This window comes from Tursiops truncatus, chromosome 1, assembly GCF_011762595.2.
Source record: "Tursiops truncatus isolate mTurTru1 chromosome 1, mTurTru1.mat.Y, whole genome shotgun sequence".
In the NCBI taxonomy this organism is placed as follows: Eukaryota; Metazoa; Chordata; class Mammalia; order Artiodactyla; family Delphinidae; genus Tursiops; species Tursiops truncatus.
In genome coordinates this window covers 125,002,162-125,021,707 of record NC_047034.1, presented here as the reverse complement: position 1 = coordinate 125,021,707, position 19,546 = coordinate 125,002,162, and the positions used below count along the sequence as shown (strand labels likewise).

General features: G+C 37.2%; 1 long non-coding RNA gene across 2 annotated transcripts in view; it reads left to right on the top strand.

Annotated features, from left to right (window-relative positions):
* The first annotated feature begins 8 nt into the window (after positions 1-8).
* LOC117313957 (uncharacterized) overlaps positions 9-19,546 on the top strand; it is a 391,794-nt gene continuing 372,256 nt past the window's right edge. For both annotated transcript variants that reach the window (XR_004528573.2, XR_012324337.1), the window contains exon 1: positions 9-133. This is a non-coding gene — a long non-coding RNA (uncharacterized lncRNA). The remainder of the gene's footprint in view (positions 134-19,546) is intronic.

The window sequence follows — 19,546 nt, the reverse complement described above, 5'->3', positions numbered from 1 at the left end:
GGCTTGCGCCGGCTGGTCTACTCCCGGGCGGGGCCGACGAGACAGGCGCCCGGCCTAACCTGGCTTCCCTGTAGCTGCTTCTCCCTCTTGCGGTTGTTGGCGAGGCGGAGTCATGTTTCCACATTCAGAACGGGTGAGGCGGTTTAGCTCCCCACAGCATGGTTTGGAGCCAAGCCTTTGGGTTGAAGGAATTTGAAATTTGCAAAGAGAAAAAGAACAGACAAGCGTTTTCTGCCTGGCCTTAGGGGATCTCAGGCAGTGGTTAGCATGTGAAACCAACCTGGGGCGTACTTTTCACCTGACAGATCCCTTGGTTTTGCTTCTGGAAAGCTTCCTTGGGTGTATGTTGCAGTGCTGTCCCTTTCGTAGATTTTTGCACGGGCAACAGTTCCATTCTCCCCAGTGCTAAAATGTAGGTTAACATCCCCGCCCCCCGCTCCACCTCCCCACCGGTTAATTCGGTAGTAAAATGGAGCTTAAGTAGTTTTCCGTAAGTGCACACAATAAGGGGCTTGGGACAGGTGATGCAAAACTTGCCAAATTGCTTCCCTTAAGAAAATCTACTGCCATATCAAACAAGAGTTCTGGTTATGTTTAAATCACCGTTATACATTTGAGGGAATTTTAGAAATCTGTATCAAACGTCATTTTTCAAATGAAAAAGCTAAGTTTCCCAGCGTTGAAGAACTTGCCCCAAATCTCAGGTCCTGTTGGCTGACCTCATACTTCGTACTTTTAATAAAAGTTCTATCTCCAGCCGGAAACTGGTGGTGGGAGTCCCTTAATTCAGAGACTGAGAGGTTACCTGAGTGATGTGAAGCTGTGGAAGAATTAATTTGGAAATTAAACAGCAATTTGAAAGGATAGGCTTTAGTAAAAAGGAGAGGTAAGAGAAAATTTTTTAGGGTGGAGTAGTATAATGGCATGCAGTTTAACTTACCTATTGAATTTAGGATTATTTCGTTGGAGATACATATATTTTCTGAACAGGACCTAAAATTCTTTCAGGAATTTTTAAAAAGTTCTTGGTGGACAGGAATAATCAACTCAGTTTTGCATTTGTGTTATGGAAAAGAAGTACAGTGATGTTACAAAATAGTGTTAACCCCTTTTTTTTAATCTGGCTTTATGAAACATTGTTCTAGGGTTTTCTTCTCTCTTTTCTTTTGTTTCTTATTTCCCTTTAGAATGAAATGAAGATGAGAACGTGGAAGCCAAAATTTATCTTGCATTTTTGCCCAGCTCCGTAGTTGAACATTATCTGATATACAGCCTTTGGTATGAGTAGCCACAGCCTAATATTACCTATGTTTCCAAGACATAACCTGACAGAGGATACTATTAATGGCACAAAATTAATTTAAAATTATAAAGTTTCATGTGAAACATTTTAAAAGGTAACAATAAAAGTAAATCCAAACTTTTCATAAGAGAATGGTTGGAGGAGTTCTGAAAATGTGTGCAATAAGATGTAGGCATCATGTCTGGAGAAGACCTCTGAGACTGTCTTTTAGTTGCTTCCATATTGTTTATGGGCTCACTCTGCATCATCCACCTTCACTCCGACAATTTCTTTAGATAAGAAAATACCTAAAAGTTGAGGTTTTGTCAAATGTGGGTGGTTTGGCTTTCTTTAAGGTGACTTTACTTATCTCTGCTTTTAGGAACTATTTATTGATTTCACAGTTTGATTCTTAGAAGTAATTTTATTTCTCTCATTACCAAGGTTTTAGGAGTCATTTTATCATCTTTTTCCTCAGTCTTCTATATCAGGATGTCTCAGGTGGGTTATAAACTACCTGCATTTCGATTACCTGGGATACCTGTTAAAATGCAGATTCCTTGGATTCCCCAAACAGTTTTGGGGGAGTGTATGTATGTGGGTGGGCATGGTAGGGTGGTACAGGGTACATTCTTAGGAATAGAGGAGTCTTGAGTCTCTGTATATTTCATGGAGCTGATCTGCTAAAATGCCCACAGACTGCCTAACTGTGGACTTATATGTGAAAGAAATAAGGGCCTCTGTTAATTTACTCTTGTGGCTGAACCTAATCCTAATTGACAGAATGAATATCTCAAAGTAAAATGAAATGTATGCATCACTTCTTAAATATGGTGAGACATAAAATATGATGAAACAAAATTTTTCCACCTTGACAGAGATTATCTATCTTGGTAAGCTTTCTCCACTTTGCCTTGCAGTTTAATTTTTTTCCCACTAGAGTGAAGATTCTATGGCAGAGACTGTGTAGTTTGTTCACTGCTCTATCTCCAGCTGCTAAACAGTACGTAGTAGGAATTTAGTAAATATCTGGCGAATGGATGAGTTTCTTATCACTAAAAAGAAAGCTTATCTATAGGTGATGTAATTCAGTTATCTTTCCTAGGAAACTTTTTTTTTTTTTTTTCTTTTTTTTGTGGTACGCGGGCCTCTCACTGTTGTGGCCTCTCCCGTTGCGGAGCACAGGCTCCGGGCCCGCAGGCTCAGAGGCCATGGCTCACGGGCCCAGCCGCTCCGCGGCATGTGGGATCTTCCTGGACCGGGGCACGAACCCGTGTCCCCTGCGTCGGCAGGCGGACTCTCAACCACTGGGCCACCAGGGAAGCCCTATCTTATTTTTCTAAAGTCCTTCCTTCCATAATTTTCATTTTATTATTTTTTTCCCTTAAGTTCTGAGAGAATTCTTCCAACTGAGCTTTAAATTCACTGGTCCAATTTCTTTTACTCTCTTATGTTTTATAGTAACTCACTATATGCTCAAAAAGGACCCTCTTCTTTGAACTGCTGTTTTTTTCATTGCATACATTAATTTTCTTTAATTTATGTGTTCTTATAAGAGATTTTAAAAAAAATTTACCATCGGTAACTGAGATGAGTCCCTGTGGAGACTGGATAAGTCCATGCAAGTATTTAAAAATAACTACTTTTTACTTTCAACCATTAATTTCTCAATTCCTGTATCCTCAGGTATGCAGACAGATGCTATAGTTTAGGGTTGGAAGTATGTTTGACATTCATTGTTTTGTCTGGCAACTGACTCTTATTTCTTTTGAGAATAGCATACTTCCTCATTTGGAACACTACTTCTCCCACTGTAGCATGTATTCTGAATGAACTCTTCCATATTCCTTGCTCTCAGGAATGAACAGTATGTCCAACTGAGTCATAGCATTCTGCTCCCCTGACTCAATGAGGTAGTCATGTGACCAAGCTGAGTCAAGCAGAGTCCTATGAGATTTTTTTCAAACTGGGTCAAGAGGTCAGAAGAGCCTTCTCTTTCTTGTGACTGAACTGAGAAGATATGAGCCAGGAGGCAGTGGTGGCTATAATTATAACTGAATGGAGACTTCTGGTCTGGTAAAATGCACTGATGCCAAAGAAGAAACAGAAAGGAGAGCTAGAGAGAGCTAGTTTTAGTCTTTCTGAGGCTAGTTATATCCCTATGATTTGATTACATGATTCATAATTTTTTCTTTCAGTTTGTTTAGATATTTGTCACCATCTAAATGTTGCCAAACCAAACTTGAGTCCACTCGCCTGTGTGCAGTAAAGCCAGTCTACTGACACTGGGTTGTGGTGAAGGAAAGTGCAGTGTTTATTGCAGGTGCCAGAGAAGGAGTATGGACAGCTAATACTCAAAACCCTCTAACTCTCCAGTGATGGGTTTCAGGGAAGCAGTTTTAAAGGCCAGGTGAGGGTGGGGAGTCGCAGGGTGAGTGACCAGCTCATGCACAATTCTCTAATTGGTTGATGGTGAGGTAACAGTGTGGTGTCACAGGGGTTAACATCATCAATCCTCAGGCTCCAGCTGATCCGGGGGCTCTGTGCTCATGATCATCAAGTAGTTAACTTCCATTTAGTGGGAGTTTTAGTATCTGTAAAATGACTCAGGAATGTGCATCAGACACTGTTACCTATGTTCTTCAGGGAGGAACTAAAATTTCTGTGACTGATATATGGCAGATTGACTGTTTAAATTGTTACCAGTTCTCCTGGCCCAACTAATATTTTTGTCACTACATGTTCACATTCTTTCAATCATTAATTCTTGAGCCATGCTTTTGTGACTCAGGGGGAGTCCTAGGAGACTATGGCTTTTCTACAAACAGGAGGCAGGCAGAGGACATGGGGTTGAAGGGGGGTTCCTGTCCCAGGAAGTACCCACAGGGTCCTGCTCGGTTACATAAAGATCTCCAGTAAAAGAGAATTTTTCAAGAACACTAATGATGTTGATATTTCTTAGGGAGGATGCCACTTAACTCCTTGGTAAGGTTTTATATCATTCCACTATGTTACAGAACTCTATATAGTAACAGAAGCCATATGACTACATTGGGGAGATTATCCGGATTGCTGACAATCAGGTGCTGGTCTTCCTGAAGAGCTTCTCAGGTGTTTGACAACTAAGCTATTTCTGTGACCTATAGTGTTGTGTCTTTTGGGGGGAGTTTTACTTCATGAGACCTCAATCTCCTACCTAGTACAGAGTAGATGGAAGTCCCTAACTTATTTTTCCAAAGCCTCTAGTAAAGCTCATGGTTTCAAATGCACTATCCAAGTCTACTGAGGTTTGAGAGGAGAAGGAGGAGGATGTGGACCTATAGTCAGGCTGCCTTATTCCATATTTTTCTGTGTTGTGTTTGTGTGTGATGGAGTAATTTACAGGAAAGAAACATTTGGGGTTGAAAAGACTGTGAAAGATTCAATTATGTGATTTTTTTTCCCCTATGCAAAATTGTATTAACCAGCTTCCAAGAGAGTCCCTAATGATTCATGCTTCCTGGTTTTTATGTCCTTGTGTCATCCCATCACAAACCAAGTATGGCTAACCTGTGTAACCAATAGGATATTGCAGAAATGACATTGTGACTCTTGACACTAGATCAGAAAGAAATTCCTGCTCCAGTCTTGCTATCTCTTGGATCTTTGGCTTTGGAGGAAGTCAGTTGCCATATTCTGAGGCCATTTAGGCAGGCATTTGGAGAGGTCCCTGTGGAGAGGAGCTGAAACCCTCTGTTTAACAATCAGCACTGTTGAGCCACTAGAGTGGATCCTTCAGCCCCAGTCAAGGCTTTGGACGACCAGCCTCAGGCAACATCTTGACTGCAGTCTTATGAGAGTCCCTGAGCCAGAGCTACTAAGCCATATCTGGATTTCTGACCTACAGAAACTGTTCAACACAATAAATGTTCATTGTTTTAAGCAGTTAAGTTTTGGGAGAATTGTTACACAGCAATCAATACATGATTAATATAAAGATCTTCATTGTTCTCAAGAAATCAACTGAATAAATGGTAGTAGAGTTTATCCTGATGGAAAAGATTAGGGGAAGAACAAATACAAACCAACATTTCTGCATTGGACTTGTTAATTATGAGATGCCAAGTAGAAATTCAAGTGCAGATGTCAAATATGCAGTTGGACATAAGATTTTTGAGTCTTAGAGAGAGGTCAGAGTTACAGAATGAAATTTGAGAGGCATCTGTATATAGATTCTATTTAAAATTATAGGAAGAGATGTAGATAGAGAAGAGAATAGAGCTCATCACTGAGTCACTTCTGACATTGAGGAGAGGAAGAAGAGCTAGCAGAGAAGTCAGAAAAGGCACAGTCATTGAGATAGGAAAAGAAACTAGCCTGTGTGTTAAGGAAGCCAAGAGAATAAACTCTCCAGAAGGGAGTGATCCACGCTGTCCAATGACCTGAGAGGCTGAGCAGGATGATGGCAGAGAAGTTGTCTGTGGGAGTTGGAGACACAGAGATCAGCAGCACCTTCATGAGAGCGGTCTTAGTGTAGTGTGGGAAAAATGAAGGACAATTGGAGTGACTTGACAAGAGAATGGGAATGAGGAAGTTAAGACAGACATCACTAACAGGTTCACGAAGTTTTGCAGTGAAGAAGAGGTGAGAAATGTGAAGATAGCTGGGAGAGGATATGAAGGCAACAGGGGGGTTTCTATTTGATGTATTTATAATTAAAAAATTTAAGATACAGGATACAAGGCTATGTTTGTAAGCTGATGGGAATAATTAAGCTCAAGAAAATAATTGATGATGCAGGAAAGGGATAATTGTGGGAGCAAACCCCATGAGAGACTGAGAGGGAATGGAATAGAAGTGGCTATGCTGACCTTTGATGGGAGCAGGAAATACTCCCTCCCTTCTATTAAGAAGGCAATTTAGGCTTTTTCTTTAGTAATACAGAGTGTGGGAAGGGAAAACATGTCAGAAAAACTGTCTTGCCATCTCAACTCCTACTCTGTATAATTAGCTGAAGGAATTAATCTCTGATACAGATTTTGATTGACCATTCATTCGACAGGCATATATTGAACTCCAACAAAGTAGAAGTTACTTAGGCAAAGTGATAGAATATCTTTCTCTAGGAGAAACCTACTTCGGAAATGGTCATGCAATTAAGTAATTAAAATGCAATAATTTAATGTTGATAATCAAGATGTGTTCAAAGTGCTTTGGATCATAGAAGGAAGAAGGACCCAAGCCTGTTGAGGGGAGACAGGGAAGGCTTCTTAGCCAAGACTTAATGGAAACTATAAGGAAAAGCAGGAATTTGCAATTGAGCTGGTTAACAATAGCCATAATAATAAAAATAGCAGTGATGATTCTGAGACACCTCATTCATGTATGGGAGAACACAGTAAAAAGGTGACGGTGAATCCTTTTCTACATTTCTTCCTGTGGTTTATGTGAATGTTTTCACATATTTGCATATTAGCTGTTTAGTGGACTGTCCTTGGAGTTGTCTGTTTAGCCGCACGTAAGTGTACTGATTTAGGCTTGATGGCTCCTAAACCACAACAGATTTTAGAAGTCTTCAGAGATAAGGAATTGAACATTTCCTTAAAAACTAATATCAATATCTAATAGCTTTCAAGGGGAAATTCTGCATTTTAGAATTTAAGCTAATCTCTGTGAAAATTATATCTTAAGTATCGTGTGTTGAATGTGCATGTGTGTATATAAAATTGAAATTCAGATAAAAAAATCTTGAATGTATGTGGGGTATACTAGCTAATCAGAATTTTCTCTTTAATCAGAATACTATTGGTTTCAATATTATTGTTGAACATCTTTCCAAAATAAATCACTTTCCTTTGATGCCGTGTTAATGCTTAAAAATGCATATTAAGGGCTTCCCTGGTGGCGCAGTGGTTGAGAGTCCACCTGCCGATGCAGGGGACACGGGTTCGTGCCCCTGTCCGGGAAGATCCCACATGCTGCGGAGCGGCTAGGCCCGTGAGCCATTGTCACTGAGCCTGCGCGTCCAGAGCCTTTGCTCCGCAGCAGGAGAGGCCACAACAGTGAGAGGCCCGCGTACTGCAAAAAGAAAAAAAAAAAAAAAGCATATTAAAATTATATGGAAAAATTTTTAAGTAATTTTTAATTTTGTTTCGGTTAGGGTTTTACTATACTTGAATGTTACAGTGTTTAGTCCCCCTCCCTGGGTTTTTTCTCTTTGAATAATTCTAATTTGTGTGTGTGTGTGTGTGTGTGTGTGTTTATGTGTTTGTTTAGTGCATGACAATAGGCAATACAGTTTTATAAATTATATTCTGCCATTAATGCAGAACTTTAGTTTTTTCCTTACAGCCATTCACATGAAGTAGTTTTCCCTTATGTCTTCTTTTATTCTATCTACTTTTTTCCCCTTCATCCTTTGTCTCATCTGATGGCGAAGTAGCAGTAAGGAAGGAGGCTACAGGGAACTCTAGTCTTCATATCATATGTCATTTTATAGACTTCTACTTTTCTTTGAACTTTAGTGCTAATTCTTTATTCTCTTTTAACTCTGCTTAGTTGGGGCTTTTAATATCCTGCAGGGAGTAAAAATTAATAATGAATTTTAGTCAGTGTATGTGGAAAATGCTAATGTAATATATAACCATCAAATATCTGGGTTCCCCTTTGTTTAATGGAATTTTTGTGTTTTTCAATTAAAAGTGATTCATTAATAATCAATTGGTCTTTAGCTGTACAACTATACATGTTTAAGATATGAATGTATGTATGTATGTATGAATTCCCAAATCAGAAAAAATCCTTTGGTGGACTGCTCCATAACTATATTATGTACATGGGAAATCTGGTAAACTCAGGGTATGACAAAAACATTAGTAGAAGAGAATTTATAGAGGAGGGGCAGTTTGTGTATTTTTTGGTCATTAAAGACTGCATGAAGACTATAAATGACTCTGCCTTGAAGGAACTTCATAGAACAAGGAACATTATCTCCTAGTGTAGTGGACATTTATTGATTGATTACATAACATCTCTTTCCCTTACCCACCTTCCTTATAATACCCAGATTGTTCTTAGGCCATCCACCCCTTTGGTACATGGCCCATAAGTTCAGGGAGATATACTACTGCCAGCTCAGGGGGTAGCCCTGAATTGCCTTAAACCAATAAGAACATTCAGTTCTCCTGGATGCAGTTAGTGTTGGTTGGATTTAAGCCAATGAGTATGTTGAATTTGCCATGTTCTACAAAAATCCTTCCAGCTCCTATAGGAGGTTTGTGAAGTCAGGTAGGTACACAGCTGAAGATGGCTAGCAACTACAAAACATCTGGCAGATACCATAAGGAAGGGGGGAAAATCCCCAAATATAATTTTACAAAGTTGGATCATGAAAGTCAGGAAGTTGTGCTAGAATCCTAGTAATACCTGTTTAGAAAGTCATCTTGCATTTTCAACTATAGCAATAATCATTAGTGGCATGTTCAAGGAGTTTAATTTATGAGCGTCAAAGATCTACACATAAAAATAGCCCTTCCTTTAAACTTAATTTTTCTCTGTTCAGATCGTTGAATTAAAGGACTGTTAATTCCTCAGAGTACCTATATTTGGGGACTAATTTAGGAATTCAACTCAAATAAAAAATTATTCTAGGGGAAAAGTTAATTCCCAGTTCTAACTGAAAGTGAATCATAAATGAATTTTTAAAATACAATCCATTCATAAGTTTAGAATTTATTGTATCTATGAGAGGTTTGGTAGCATATTAGAAAGAATTGGGAGATTGGGATTGACATATATACACTACATGTATAAAATAGATAACTAATGAGAATCTACTGAATAGCACAGGGAACTCTACTTGGTGCTCTGTGGTGACCTAAATGGGAAGGAAATCCAAAAAAGATGGGATATATGTGTATATATAGCTGATTCACTTTGCTGTACAGTAGAAACTAACACAGTATTGTAAAGCAACTATACCCCCAAATTGAAAAAAAAAAAAGAACTCTGCTCTAGGAAGGAGTCAAAGACTATTGATTCTAATGTAGCCCTACCATTAATTAGCTATGTAACTTGCCCAAGTCACCTCCCTGGTTCTTCGTTTTCTTGTCTGTAAAATAGAGAAGTTGAAGTAGATTTCTTAGATTCATTCAGTTCCAGCAAACTTGTAATAAATTTATCAAATGCCAGAACACACGTTTATTTAACAGTGATTTTAATACAGAGTTTTAAAAATGGGTTTTGAAAAACATTTTTGTGGGTTTAATATTATTCTTCTGGATCATTAAATATTATTCATAAAAGTAATTTTACCTTAGGGCATTTAGTTTAATACATTAGTTAAGATCATTCTAATAATGGTAGCAAGATGATAACTAAATAAGAGTGTATTAGAGATAATTTTAAATGCATTTTTTACTGATTCTAAATGATTTTAAATTAGTTCATTTTTCAATTATTCTACTGATGTATTGATTTAAGAGTAATTTTGTTTTTTCCCCAAATAGTTTTATTGCTTTATAATTTTATTATGTACTAATTTGATAGCATTTGTTAGAAAGTTTAAACCAAATAATTAATATTTATGTATATATTAGCATATTATATATGTATTATATAATTAATATGTATATAATAATGTATATAATAATATGTATTATATGTATATGTGTATATAATATGTATATATACATATATACTGTGTATATAATAATATACATATGCATATAATAATATGTATGTGGACTGCATAGGAAAGTCATGAAACCTAATTTTGGGTCCTGTGTGAGAAGGAAACACCTGAGCTAATCTTGACAAATAAATTGGAATTAGCCAGGTGAAGAAAGGAATGAAGGAAGTCTCGTGAGAAGGAGTAGCTTATACAGAGTCATGGAGGTTTGTTAGTATGGAATATTTGGGGAATTGCAAATAATTTTTATATGACTAGGGTATATAGTACAAGGAAATGAAGAGTGAGATAAAGCTGGAGAGGTAAGCAGTCCTCATGATGGGTCAAGATCATGAGCATACTTATATGCTGTGTGAGGATTTCATATTATACCACTCCCCAATCTATTTCTGATTAACCTTGCTTCTGACTTTTGAAGTCATTTTCCTGTAGACAGTCACACTGCATTTGGAATCTTTATATTTAGTTTTGTCTTCCTATAGGTTATCATTTATAAAGCACCCACTTACTTTTCCACCATATAGTTTTTATTATCTTGCCTTGTATTGTAACTATCTTATGTATTATATCTACACACATTTTAAAACTCAGTGTTATAATTCTTGCTTTCAAATATCAAACATATTTTAAAGAACTACAGGGGATAAGAATAGTCTATTATGTTTACCCATATATTTACCATTTCTGTTGCTCTTTCTTCATTTTCAATGCTGCAGGCATCTTTTGGGTATTATTTCTCTTCTGTCTGAAGAAGTTCCTTTAACAATTCTTTTGGAACAGATCTGCTGGCAAGAAAATTCTCTTAGTTTATTTACCTTGATCTGAGACTATTTTACTTTCATTCCTAAAAGATATTTTCTATGGATATGGAATTCTGGGTTAAAAATTATTTTCTTTCAGCATTTTTTTAAATTAATTATTTAAAAAAACTTTTGGCTGTGTTGGGTCTTCGTTTCTGTGCGAGGGCTTTCTCTAGTTGTGGTGAGCGGGGGCCACTCTTCATTGCTGTGCGCGGGCCTCTCACTGTCGTGGTCTCTCTTGTTGTGGAGCACAGGCTCCAGACACGCAGGCTTAGTAGTTGTGGGTCACAGGCCCAGTTGCTCCACAGCATGTGGGATCTTCCCAGACCAGGGCTCGAACCCGTGTCCCCTGCATTGGCAGGCAGATTCTCAACCACTGCGCCACCAGGGAAGCCCTTCAGCAATTTTTAAATGTTCCATTTCCTTCTGGCCTCCATGAGACAGTTGTTAATTTGAGTAAATGTTTCTCTATCCGTAATGCATTATTTCTCTCTGGCTGCTATCATGATATTTTCTTTGTCTATAGTTTTCAGCAGTTCAATTATGATGAGTCTGGGCATGGATTTTTTTTGTGTTTATTCTGTTTGGGTTTACTGAGTTTCTTGAACTTTCAGGTTTGTGCATTTCCCTGCACATTTGGGTAGTTTTCAACCATTATTTCTTCAAATATATATATATATATATATATATATATATATGTTTTATTAATGTACTCTTTCTCCACTCTGTCTGGGACTCAGATCATACAAATATCAGACCTTTTATTATTGTACCACAGGTTCCTGAGGTTCCATTTAATTTTTTAAATCATTTTTCTGTTTTTCAGATTACATAGTTTCTATTGCTCTATCTTCAAATTCACTAATCTTTTTCCTTTGTCATCTCCATGGATCCCATTCAGTAAATTTTTAAGTTATTGTATTTTTAGTTCTAAAATTACCATTTGGTGGTTCTTTATAATTGCTGTTTTATTTCAAGATTTTCTATCATTCCATTTATTTCAAGGTATTTGACCTTGTTGGAATGTTTTTATAAAAATGGTTTTAAATCTTTGTCAGATAATTACAGAATCTGCCATTACAGCATTGGCATTTATTGATTTTCTTTCCCTGTGAGAGATTTCTTGGTAACCCCAAGTAATTTGGGGTTATATCTAGGACATTTTGAATATTATGTTATGAGGTGCTGGGTCTTGTTTAAATTCTATGAAAAATATTGATATTTTTGTTTTAGCTGGCAGTTGGCCAAGTTGGGTTCAGACCACGAATTATAACCAGCTTTCTGCAGAATGTGGTTTCAAGGTCAGTTCTGTTTTCAAAGTTTTTATAGTGCAAAGGGTCCTTTTTGTATGTGTACCACTCACAATGGCCAGTATGGGATCTGGGCAGTGGTCTAAATACTGATTCACTTCTCAGAGTTGTTAGTGTGCTGTTTAAGGTCAAGTACACACATATGTAGCTAGGGTTGAGCACTGTAGTTCATAAACAATTTGTGATGTCACTTTCCCACAATCCTTAGTCTGCAGTATTTACTGTTCTTACCTGTTTCCTGGGACTCCCCTTTTTGGTCCTCTGGCCAGAAATATGTCTTTATTTACTCTACTCTCATACTTCCTATGACTCTATCATAGGGAGGAATTCTAAATATGACATTTGATGCAAAGTAGCAAGAAGACAAAGGTGGGTGGGTGGGGAGGAGTTGCCTTACCCTCTTTGGACCACAACTCATCTACAGGAGATGAAAGTTCTCCTCACTTAGAGTTTTAGGCTCCCATACCTCTCATTGCCACCTTTGCCGTGGTCACTGAGCCACCATTGGCTTTCTTGGATCTGAGGCATGAGAGAATGGAGAAAAAGGAAGAAAAATAGAGCTCTTGCTCTCTCTCTGAGTGTTAGGGGACACCTTTCTCAGTTCTTGAGCCAGAACTGCAGGAATTCTCTTGGCATTTGCTGTTCTTGACCAAATTCCATTTCTGAATTTCAGACTGAATTGAGTCCAGACACGGGATGCCAGAGTAAAATAAAAGTTAAAACTCAATGTCGGTTTAGTGGCACTCTGATTTCTGTTTTTTCTTTCCCAGTCTGCTTGCTACAATTTAATTCTTAGAATCAAGTAACTGCCCTATGCATTCTGTTCAGGTTTTATAGCTGTATTTGGTACAGTAGTGAATTATTAATAAATAATTGTTTGGTTCATTATGGATGAGAGGTTATCATAGCTTCTCAATTTAGGAATTTTTCAATGAAATACTTTTTAGAAGTAATCTGTTTTCTTTTATTAGGGGAAGTTTAATTCCTCTCTTGTAAAAGTCTTCTTTTAGATATTAAACTAAATTGTCTTTTGTTATCCTGAAAGAAATAATGTTCTTCACATCATTGTTTACTCCACAAAGTATTTGCTACAGGTTTAGTATGTTACTGATTTTCAAAAAATTATGTTTTATGTGTCTCTTCAGTCTGATTACTATTTTAAAGTGCAGTGTTTGTAGATCTTAATGTGTTCTAATAATTCAAAATGAAACAAAGGCCTAAGTGTTTCTGAAGAAACAGTCAAAATGTTAAACTATATAAAACCAGCCACCATAGTACAAAATATCCTATCAATCAAATAGTCTCAACCATTTCAATAGCATTTGTTCTTTGAAAACTTAAGATGCAATAAATGAAATTTTGTGTTACTATACTTGCTTCCCTTTTCATTAAAATATTAGGTTCATTATTATAACTTAAAAAATAAATTTAAAATGAAATTCTTGTGTAAGTGGTCATAGGAGTAAATATCATTCTTTAATCTTTTATTAAATGAAAGGATTTATAATTACAAAACCACTTCTCAGGACGCATGTTAACTACTGAGTATAGAGGAGGAAAAAGTGTTTACTTGTATCAAAATTACTAAAACTCTAATTTATTTCTGGGTTGTCCCTTTATAAAACATATGTAAGTTGGAATTACAAGCAATTGCAAGGGGATTGTATTGTAGTTGGTACTTTAAAGCTCGTGAACATTTAATATTGTTCTATCTCAACTGCATATCAGAGACTTTAGTCTCATTGGAATTTAGTCATTACAAGGAATTCTAAATATAGGAAACATGGTGTCATGAACACTGTAAAATGAACTACAGGACTCTGAGAATCAGGCTAGGGCAGGAATGAGTCTAGTTTATCTTCCTTCTCTTGTCATCATCATGAGACTATAATTAGGTTGGATGCCTACTTCCTCAAATCCCAAGTTTCTAATAGGCATTCATTTCCTAGGGACCATGATGCTTTCAATCATAGCCTTCATGTTAACATTAATTCTCTCTAAGATTCTCCAGGAGTACCTATCAGGAAATGACAAACTTTTTTTTAGACTACATATTCTTGACTCTTTGGTAAGTAATCATTCCTATGTAAGCTTTCATACATTGCTTCAGTAAATATTTATTGACTGCCTACTGTGTTCTGGGACTTTGCTAGATAATGCTATATTAGTCAGTAAAACATAGTTTCAGTCACACTTATTTGAAATCTAGCATGAAATACAAGCCAATAATATAAAGTTTAACTGGTGTTGTGATAGAAGCATAAGATTTTATAGGAGTACATAAGAGGAACATCTAACTCAAAGAAGGCCTAGAATAACACTCAAGGCCAAGAGCAAATCAGCCAAGTGAAGAGATGATTGAAGCTGTCTTTGATTTTTGAGTAACTTTGCACAAGGAGATCTCCTGACACCTGTCTGTAAATAGTGATGCTTTATTATTCCAGTTCAATATTATTTTGTATCTCCTAAAGAATCAGTACGTAGAAAAGTTTATATACTTTTTCTCTACTCTAAATGATGCCATGAACCTAATTAATATATAATCCTGATCAGATACAAATGAATGAAACAATGTTTGATCATAAAGAAATGTTATCATGCATAATTACCAGTTACTAATAAATAATTCTATATGGGTAAAGCATCATAAACCAAGCATTCTATAATGATTCTTGATGAAATCTGTCAGCAGCTTTCCTTTACTGTTTTCTCACCTGACAGTGGATTCATGTATCTATTTGCTTGTCTTGCAGTTTTGTTTCCAGAGGGCTTCCGTTCTTTCTTATCCCTTAATGATAAGGGATAAGAAATGTCCTTGTGAAATGTCAATCCCATTTTTGTTAGATTCATTACCTAGTTTATCCTCAGTTTTCCAGAAAAATCAGCATGGCTTTCAAGTATAGTATATGTTAGTTTAATGTCTCTGCTACCTTGTTCTCAGATATCTTTTGCTTTTTTTTCTCCTCTTATCACTGGAAGTTTCATTTCTGAGTTTATTCCTTCAAGTTAGTGTTTTAATATTTTCCTACAGCATAGTGAGATAAAAACAAATAATCTTGTTTGGCTGGACAAGATGGATGATTGAATAAAATTAAAGGAGAATAGACTGTAGAATCCAAAGCCTTCAGGAGAGAAAGACCATGACTTAAAGGTTATGGTGGCAATGAGTATTTCTATCTTTATGGACAAGAGGGCTTTGAGAGGTCAAGATAATTTATTTCCAGGTTATTTTCAAGTGAACTCCAGACCTCTGGGAGAGTGACAGCACATGGGGACCTAGATACTCTGATGGAGAACCTGGGTATTACAAAATGTACAAGTAGATGGGCTTCTACTAAGAGAAGTGCATAGAGAAGAATAATTGAAGTTGCTTAGGTTGTGCTTGAATGGCCACAGTCTTAAGGATGTGATGAGCTTGAGTGTTGGATTATGCTTATTGGATTGCACATTCAACGAAGGAGTTGGCTGACATAGTGTGGCTCTTCAGTAAATGTTGTGGACTGAGTCAAGGAACATGGCATGCTGCAATACCAAGCTTTGTCTCTTTAGAGAGAGCTAGGTTTACTCTTATGTGAAATAAAATAAAAGTTGTACCTGTGGAGGTTCTTTATGTGTATTTGTGGTTAGGTGGGTGGTTTGGGGCAGTGTTGGAGAGAGAAATACACTTGGATAGCACTTGGTCCCTATGAGCATGGCCAGTTTTACAGAGACTGAGATTTGTCTACTCTGAAATCAAGGGGCCTACAGGAATCACAGAGCTGAATTTATGTTGTTTTTATTACTATGATACCATCTATTAATATAAAGCAAAAAGTAAGAATACCCTATGATTAATAGTCTAAAACAAAAAATGAGATGACTAGCTTTTCACTTAAAGCAATTTCTAATCTGTTATGCAATTACTCAGTTGCTTAGTTTCAAGACTTTATTATCTCCTTAAATCATAATTAATATAGAAAATTTGATACATTTCTACTTCCTAATCACTGCTTATCCAAGCACTCACAATCTTTTATAATCCAATTTTGTACTACTATCATATTCTATAAATGGGAAGTATTAGATTTTCTGTTTTGGTGAGAGTATCTTATTATGATAGTTGAATAATGCAACATTGAGTTAAAGCCAAAGAATTAGAATCTTAATATATATCAATATTAAGAAATATACACATTTTTGAAAATCTTAATGACAGAAAAATTAAAGAATAAAAAATGATTTTAACATTTATAAATTCAATATCCTAGAGCATATTTTATATTTGAAAATTTTCATTACAAGGGTTTTAGGAACATTTTCTATCTTGATCATATGAAATATAGCAAGGATAACCCAGAGATTTACAACTTCCCAGTACATTGCTCTCACTTAGTTCAGTTTAAAAGACAGATGCATAGCTCTAAAAAAAGAATGCTCAGATCTGGTATGTGTCTTCAAAGAGTTTACACTTTAACTGTGAAAATGGATAATTTCAATACAATGCTGTGATAGGTGCTTTAATAAGGGCATGCACAGTGTGCTGTAGGTGCACGTAAGAGAGACTTAAACTTATCTGGAATATGCTGTCTTCTCTAGGAATAGCTTCCTGCCTTTTGAAAGAGAGCACAGTTTTGGGGAGTCTTGACTATATACTCTGTAGAAGCTGCAATAATAGTAAGAGATGACTAGTGTACTCTGGGATAAGAGTGACTATACTGGAAGGCTGGATGACTTTGAAAGCACTGGCAAATGCCTTCATGCCAGAGAAGTAACTCAAAGATGGGGCACTGTGATTACAATTGAAGGACTGCGGTGCTAACAACCTAGCGATTTAGCATCTCTGTAATGTTCCTGTTGAGGTAGGATCCCTTGTGGAGTTAGTGGACTATGTGTCACTGTCTCCTCTTCACCTTTCCTCCCACCACACCAGTCACCAAAAGACAGGGGAAAGCAAATCTGGGACAATGAACTGGGAGTAAAACCCTAAAAAAAGTAGAGATGATATACGAATCAACTAAGTTTTGCTTAAGCTGCGAAATGCTTGTAATTCATTTTACCTGTACCTGATGTAGAGGAACTCCCTAGATACAGGGAAAAGAGTTTTGGAGAAAATGAGGAGCTCCTGCCACAGCAGCAAAGGAAAAAGACCTGTTGATGTTGGATCCTCTAACCTGCAAAGTTTACCTCACTGGGTGTCTGTAGATGGCATTGAAAAGTGTCCAGCATGGTGTGCTCACAGTTGGCCTGGAATTCTAGGCAGGGTGGACTTGTGTGTTTGGAAGGTTGCACCATGGCCCAGCTCTAATCAGGTGTTAGGTAAAGTTGGATAGAGGGAAGTGGGCTTCTTAGGGCAAGAGTGGAGACATTTGTTTCTATTTCTTTCTTTCATGAGGCTTTATCTCTTGCAGGGATTTTTCCTGAAACCAGGAGGTTTTGATTCCCTATAAACAAAACCAACTTCCTGGAAATGCTATTGTGCATCCTGAAAAATGTGATTCTGAAAGTATTGGCCAGTTGTTGCTGGTGGTGAGAGATGGCATTGTGGAATATCCTAGATGTAAAACATTCAATCAGGTTATTGGAGAGGTTAACAAATTACATGGGGGCACACATTTAGTTTGGTTTGGTGCTAACAGGAAGGTGAAACTTCACTTTGATATATAACTTAAAAACCTTTTCTACTTTTGTACCTTTAACTTGAGTGAAAAGTTTTGTAACTATAAATAAGCACATGATAAAATAAACCACACAAGAAGGACAGAATAATTCTAGAGTGAGGGAGATTGCTGATGAGTTAGAGAACGTTTCTTAATGAAAGTGAGTTCTTTCTTGAAGGAGGTCATAGAAGCAGATTGGTGTTTGTGTTATAATTTGCACTGAACAGCTCATTTAACCTTATCAAAGGGTTTTCACATCATTCTATATTATCTAGACAAAAATTCTGTAGCAGTTATCATACCAATTGGACTAATAAAGAAACTAAGCCATAAAGGAGTCAAGTATTACCTAAGGACACATTTTGTTTACTGAATATCTGAGACTTGCACTCAAACTTCCTGTGTTCTGATCTGTGTTGTTTCCACAGGATATAGTCTCTTTCCTATTTGTTAAGCTGTTAAAAGTAGAGTGGTTATTAAACAAAAACTGATTGTGACATTTCTGAATTAGTCTTAAAAAGTTATCATCAAAGATCAGGTCAACTTGGGCAGATAAAATACACTAATGTTAATAGTAACCTTTCAAAGCTCTGCTCATGAAACTTCATACAGACACTTTTTTCTTTTGATTAACAGTCTAAGTGATGTGTCAAGGTTTGGGCCCCTACTCCTTTTGTCGTGCTGGGCCTGGAAATGGAACTGGGTGTGATGTTCTCATCCTGGATCTCATTACTGAGGCCAGGAAATGTTAGAGAGGCATTGGGCTGTCAGCATTAGCTCTAGACTGCTTTCTCAAAATGGAGGGAGCTTGGCTCACCACTAATTCTTCCTCGTGTGGTCATTGCCTTTAACAAGCTACTACTCAAGAGCTAATTAAGAATGGCTTGTGTGCCCAGCCGCCTAGCAGAGTACTGTCACATTTCACACATTATCATCATTCTGATTGTTTTGTTTGTAGGATTTCAAACTCTGAAATCTCTCTTTGATCACAGCCTCCTCTTTCCCCTTCCCCTACCTTCCAGTATTGTTGCTTCTCCTGGGCTTGTACTTCATCTATGTCTTTCAACCTTGCTCTAGATATTTTAATTGTTAGATAACAGGGCTCCTGATTTTGGAAAAATAAAGGCAAAAGATACAATTTTAGCTCTCAAGGAGCTCACAGTCTAGTAGGATAGGCAGAAAAGGAGTCAGATAATGACAATTCCATGTGGCAAGTTTTGTCAGAGATTTATATTACTTTTCTATTGCCATGTAGCAAATTATCCCATAACTTAATGGCTTAAAGCAACTATCTGGAAATTTATGTGGGTCAGGAGCTGGCTTAATGGGTCCTCTGACTCAGGGTCCCTAACAAGGCTGGAATAAAGTTGGGCTGTAGTCATCATAAGGTTTGTCAGGAGTGGGTCTGTTTCCAGGCACACTCATGTGGTTGTTGGTAGGATTCAGTTTCTGGTGAGTTGTTGGACTGAGGGCCTCAGTTCTTTGCTGCTGTTACCAGGAGGCCACCTTTACTTTCTCACCAGGAGTGCCTCTCTGTAAGGCAGCCCATAGTATACCAGCTAACTTCATCAGAGTAAGCAAGTGAGAGGACAAGAGAGGGAGTGCAAGCAAGATAGGAGTCATAGTTTTCATAATTTAATCTTGGAAGTGACATTCATCACTTTTGCCCTGTTCTGTTTGTTAGAAGCAAGTCACTAGGTTGACCCCATACTCAAGGGAAAGAGATTACCCAAAGGCAGGAGGTGGGGATCATTGGGGACCATTTTAGAAACTACCTACAACACCCAGAATAAAACATCTGTCAAAAAGTCCATGAACTTTTCCTTGTAGGAGATAAGAGTATATTTTTC